The sequence below is a fragment of the Mustela nivalis genome (genome assembly GCF_964662115.1).
Source record: "Mustela nivalis genome assembly, chromosome: 2".
Classification (NCBI taxonomy): Eukaryota; Metazoa; Chordata; class Mammalia; order Carnivora; family Mustelidae; genus Mustela; species Mustela nivalis.
In genome coordinates this window covers 108,030,844-108,036,576 of record NC_139021.1, presented here as the reverse complement: position 1 = coordinate 108,036,576, position 5,733 = coordinate 108,030,844, and positions in this window count along the sequence as shown.

The window sequence follows — 5,733 nt, the reverse complement described above, 5'->3', positions numbered from 1 at the left end:
TTGCTGCACTGCTGCCTAGGGCTCCTCCCATCCCCTCACCCCTGTGCTGCCTAGATTCTACCCATCCCCCAGAGGTGCCACATGGCTGCCCCGCTCGGGTGCCACGCAGCTCCCACCCCTCCCTGTACGACTACTGCCTGCCCCCGTCCCCGCCTCTGGTGACCCCTGCTCCCTCCTCCGTGATCCCGTCCCCCTACCTCAGTGTTCTCTCCCGGATGCAAACCCCTCCGGCTCATGCAGCCCAGCCCACCATGCCCTGACGTTGTTGACCGCTAACGCCCGGCTTGTCCCGCCCCCAACCCCCCACTACTGCCTGACGGCTTACCCCTCCCCCCTGCTCCGTTGCCGCCCCACTGCCAGGCGTTACCGCTAGTTCCGCTCTGAATATCCGCCCCCCTCCCCGCGCCTCCTCCACATTGCTACAACAACATGCATCCTGCCACCCTGCTGTGTGCCTCATCCTGCCCTCCTTACCTCAGCTGCCGCCAATACGCTGCGGCCCTGTGCCTCAGGCCTCTGCGGCGTTTCACTGCCCTGCCCCCTTGGAACGCAGGATGGTCCCGCCCACAACGCCGCCCCCCCGCCGCCCCCCCCCCCCCGCGCCGTTGCTGTGCTAATGCCTGGTGCTCCTCCCATCCCCTCACCCCTCTGCTGCCTAGATTCTACCCATCCCCCAGAGGTGCTGCATGGCTTCCCCACTCGGGTGCCACGCAGCTCCCACCCCTCCCTGTACGACTACTGCCTGCCCCCTACCATGCTTATGGTGACCCCTGCTCCCTCCTCCGTGATCCCGGCCCCCTACCTCAGTTTTCTCTCCCGGCTGCAAACCCCTCCGGCTCATGCAGCCCAGCCCACCATGCCCTGACGTTGTTGACCGCTAACGCCCGGCTTGTCCCGCCCCCAACCCCCCACTACTGCCTGACGGCTTCCCCCTCCCCGTCCTCCGTTGCCTCCCCGCTGCCAGGCATGTTACCGCTACTTCCACCCTGAATATCCACCCCCCTCCCAGCGCTTCCTCCAAATTGCTACAGCCCACATGCACCCTGCCACCCTGCTGTGCGCCTCACCCTGCCCCCCTTACCTTAGCTGCCACCGATTGGATGCGGCCCTGTGCCCCAGGCCTCTGCGGCGTTTCGTTGCCCTGCCTCCTTGGCGTGCACGATGGTCTGGCCCACCACACCCGCCCCCGCCGTTGCTGCACTGCTGCCTAGGGCTCCCCCCATCCCCTCACCCCTGTGCTGCCTAGATTCTACCCATCCCCCAGAGGTGCCACGTGGCTGCCCCACTCGGGAGCCACGCCAGCTCCCACCCCTCCCTGTACGACTACTGCCTGCCCCCTTCCCCGCCTATGGTGACCCCTGCTCCCTCCTCCGTGATCCCGTCCCCCTACCTCAGTGTTCTCTCCCGGATGCAAACCCCTCCGGCTCATGCAGCCCAGCCCACCATGCCCTGACGTTGTTGACCGCTAACGCCCGGCTTGTCCCGCCCCCAACTCCCCACTACTGCCTGACGGCTTCCCCCTCCCCCCTGCTCCGTTGCCTCCCCGCTGCCAGGCGTTACCGCTAGTTCCGCTCTGGATATCCGCCCCCCTCCCCGCGCCTCCTCCACATTGCTACAACAACATGCATCCTGCCACCCTGCTGTGTGCCTCACCCTGCCCTCCTTACCTCAGCTGCCGCCGATATACTGTGGCCCTGTGCCTCAGGCCTCTGCGGCGTTTCGCTGCCCTGCCTCCTTGGCGCGCAGGATGGTCCCGCCCACCACGCCGACCCCCCCACCCCCGCCGTTGCTGCGCTAATGCCTGGTGCTCCTCCCATCCCCTCACCCCTCTGCTGCCTAGATTCTACCCATCCCCCAGAGGTGCTGCATGGCTTCCCCACTCGGGTGCCACGCAGCTCCCACCCCTCCCTGTACGACTACTGCCTGCCCCCTACCATGCTTATGGTGACCCCTGCTCCCTCCTCCGTGATACCGGCCCCCTACCTCAGTTTTCTCTCCCGGCTGCAAACCCCTCCGGCTCATGCAGCCCAGACCACCACGCCCTGACGTTGAGGACCCGCTAATGCCCAGCTTGTCCCGCCCCTAACCCCCCACTACTGCCTGACGGCTTCCCCCTCCCCCTGCTCCTTTGCCTCCCCGCTGCCAGGCATGTTACCGCTAGTTCCGCTCTGGATATCCGCCCCCCTCCCCTCGCCTCCTCCACATTGCTACAACAACATGCATCCTGACACCCTGCTGTGCGCCTCACCCTGCCCCCCTTACCTTAGCTGCCGCAGATCAGGTGCGGCCCTGTGCCCCAGGCCCCTGTGCCCCAGGCTGCCCTGCCCCCTTAGCGCCCAGGATGGTCCCGCCCACCATGCCCACCCCCCACTGTTGCTACACTGCTGCCTGGGGCTCCTCCCATCCCCATGGAAGCAAACGAATGTTACAAATTAAGGCTACTTTGTATTGTTCTGAACAATCAACAGATAAACATTTTCTATCACACCCCTCTTCATAATAGTGAATTCTATAGAATTCTGTTATTAAAATGGCTAAAAGTATAAAATTATATTTTAAATGTCATGTAAGTGGACTTCAGAGTGAGATATGAAAAAGTCAAAGAAATAACAATCCTTGAAAGAAAGTGATGAAAATGGAAGAATTATTATTTTCTACCAGAGGATTTTCTCTTAAGTAGAGGAAGAATTTTGATATATAAGGCATATGGAATGATAAAGATCACAAAGTCGCTTAATCTCACAATTAAAGAAATGCAATAAAACTCAAATTACCCAACAAATTACAAAAAGTTTAAGTTTGATAATATTGTTTGCCAAGACTGAAGGGGGAAAGATGCTGTCATACATGTTGGTGAGAATAAATTCCACTGTGAAGAAGAGAAAAACTCCACTGCTCCACTGCTAAGGATCTACCTTCAGTAAATACCTGTTAAAGGACACCAAGGTATGTGTGTGAAAATGTTTATTAGAGTGCTGTTTTCAATAGTGACAAACAAGAAATAACCTAATATGGATTGGAGGGGACTGTTTATTATGGAATGATCATAAAATGGAATAAAAGCCAATAACAAAATCAGTTCCATTTCCATGTCAGTATGGAAAATTCCTAAGTATGGTAAATAGAAAAAAGAAAAAAAAAAAAAAAAAAAAGCAAGATGCAGAAGAGTAGGCACTATGTTCCCAACTATTTCTCTTAAAAAGTGGATGTAAGAAGAAAACAGTTTCTTAAAGAATACCTGAAAATTTTAATTGTAGGTATCTTTGGGAAGAGAGTCTGAGGATAGGACGTGTGAAGTAAGAGAAATTTATAGGAGGTATTAGTACTCTTTAGGCTGTTCAGCATCCACAACCATTCTAATTTGGAGAGAATTTCAAGAAGTGAGAAGCAAATATTCCCTTCCTTATCTTCCTCATCATGGGTGCATGGGTCCTCCTACTCTGGACACTGAATCCTAGGTGGTGATAGCAAGGGGCAAAGGAGTCAGATCACTGAAAGAAAGCTCCAGAAGTGCTGAAAGCTTATAGGCACAGTCACCAACATGCAGTCAAGGCAGCAGTACTGGGATAGCAAGTTTTCAAGCAGCCATGTCCTAAGCAGAGACTGCCTTATTGTAACCTCTTGACCATGCCTTGCTTCCCTCAAAGCATGGCATGGTCTTTTGCTTCTGCAAAATTTCTAAGCCTGATTCTCTACCTATGAGCTATCTAATAATTTTCAAATAATTCTTTTCTGCTTAATTAGAGCTACTTTCTGTCATGTGCAACCCAGAACTCTGACCCTGTTCTTTTATTTATTATCCTATAGCTGTTCTGTTTTTTTGGCTTTTGTTTGTTTTTTTTTTGTTTTTTGAGTTTTTTTTTTTTTTTGACTAAGGGTTGGTAAAATACTTTTTGTACTCCCTTTAATAATGTGAACTATACAATTTCTTATCTAGCACTTTGCGCAACAGTGAGACTGGCAGGAGGATAAACAATCTATTTAAGAGAAAATATCACAGCATTTTTAAAAAGGGGGGAGGGTAAGTTCTCTCAAAGAACTTGAATATTACTTAGGAAAACATTCACCATGGCTGCCCCTCCCACTTCCTCCTCTCTCCTCCCAAGGATTTCATGCCCACAATTGGCTCACTGCCTTATAAATTTGATACAATGGAAAAGTGGAAAAAAGCAAGAAAACAGCACTTTCCAAAGGGAAATGGGAAAATTTAACTACAGATAACTTGGAAAGTAGACTAAAAACTTAAGAGCAGAGAGGTAATACCCTCAAAATGTGGAATAGAGTACAATCTAAGACACACTATACCTTACTTCAAATAATTTCAATATATAATAATCTGAATTCATTAAAGACAGCTGTGAGAATACAGTCTTTAGTTTTTAGAAGTCTTTTCTTTCCTCAATTCCTATGAACTCCTATGAGCTGCCAAAGTGCATTTTAAAATTATTTTTGTCAAAGGAATACATAAACATGTATTCTAAAAGATATAAAAAAAAAAAACTTGTAATAAGAAATTAGTTGAGGGAAGATGGCAAAGTAGGAGTCACCAGGAATCCATCTCCCCACCTAAACAAGAATTGTACTGGCATAATCTGACTAGTGTAACTATTTTGGAATCCTGGAGTCTATTCAAAAGCTTGCAGCTTCTAGGGAAAGGCTTAGACAGTAAATCACAGTTAATTTCAGTCAATTTCAACTCTCACTATGGTAGCAGCTACCCACCCCAGTGCCCACCCCCTCACCTCGCAACAGGAAGCCATGCACATATGCTTAGCACAGCCTACACAAGTTTATGGGCCCTTGTCCTCCAAATATCAGAGATCTGTGTTCTGATCATTGGCTGCTGCTTCTGATTACACACCTGCACACACAGAAGCAGGCCACCACTGCTGAAATCCCCACTGATGGAAAAGGCTTCCAGGGGACTTAAAGATCCAGAGCCCATTTTTTCCCTTCATTTCCCCCCTTTTCCTCATTTAGGAGCCAGGCATTAAAGACTTGACATCCATTCTTGTGTGAATATAAGTTTGCAACTCTTGTGGGTAACTACCCAAAGGGATACAATTGCTTGATTTTATGGAGTATGTTTAGTTTTTTAAGAAAGTACCAACTGTCTTCCAAGTGGCCATACCATTTTGCATGCTGTGGGTTTTTCATATATTGCCATATTGGATAGTACCAGAGTTTTTGTATGCTACATACTGGATGATTTCACCTATATGACAGTATAGAAAAATCAGAAGTATGGAGACAGTAAAAAAAAAATCAGCAGTTGCCAGCGGCTGGGCTGGGAGGAAAGGGACAAATAGGCAGACTGCAGACTACTGTTAGAGCAGTGAAACCACTAGGTATGTTACTATGATGGCGGATACATGTCATTAAAATTTTTCCAAGCTCATACAACACACAACACCAAGAGTGAAGCCTAATGGAAATTATGGATTTTGTATGATAATGATGTCAGTACAGGTTCATCAATACAACAAATAAACCACTCTGGTAGAGGGCAAGGATAATGAAGGAGACCATATATGTGTGAGGGCAGGGGGCATACAGGACAGTTCTGTACCTTCTAATTGAATGTAGCTGTGAATGTAAAATAGCTCCAAAAACTAAAGTCAATTTAAAAAGAAAAACTCCACACCCTATAGCTACCATGACATGCGATGGTAAAAGACAAAAATTGTCCTCTAAGGTCAACAACAAAACAGGAAGTCTGTTTTGCTATTTCTA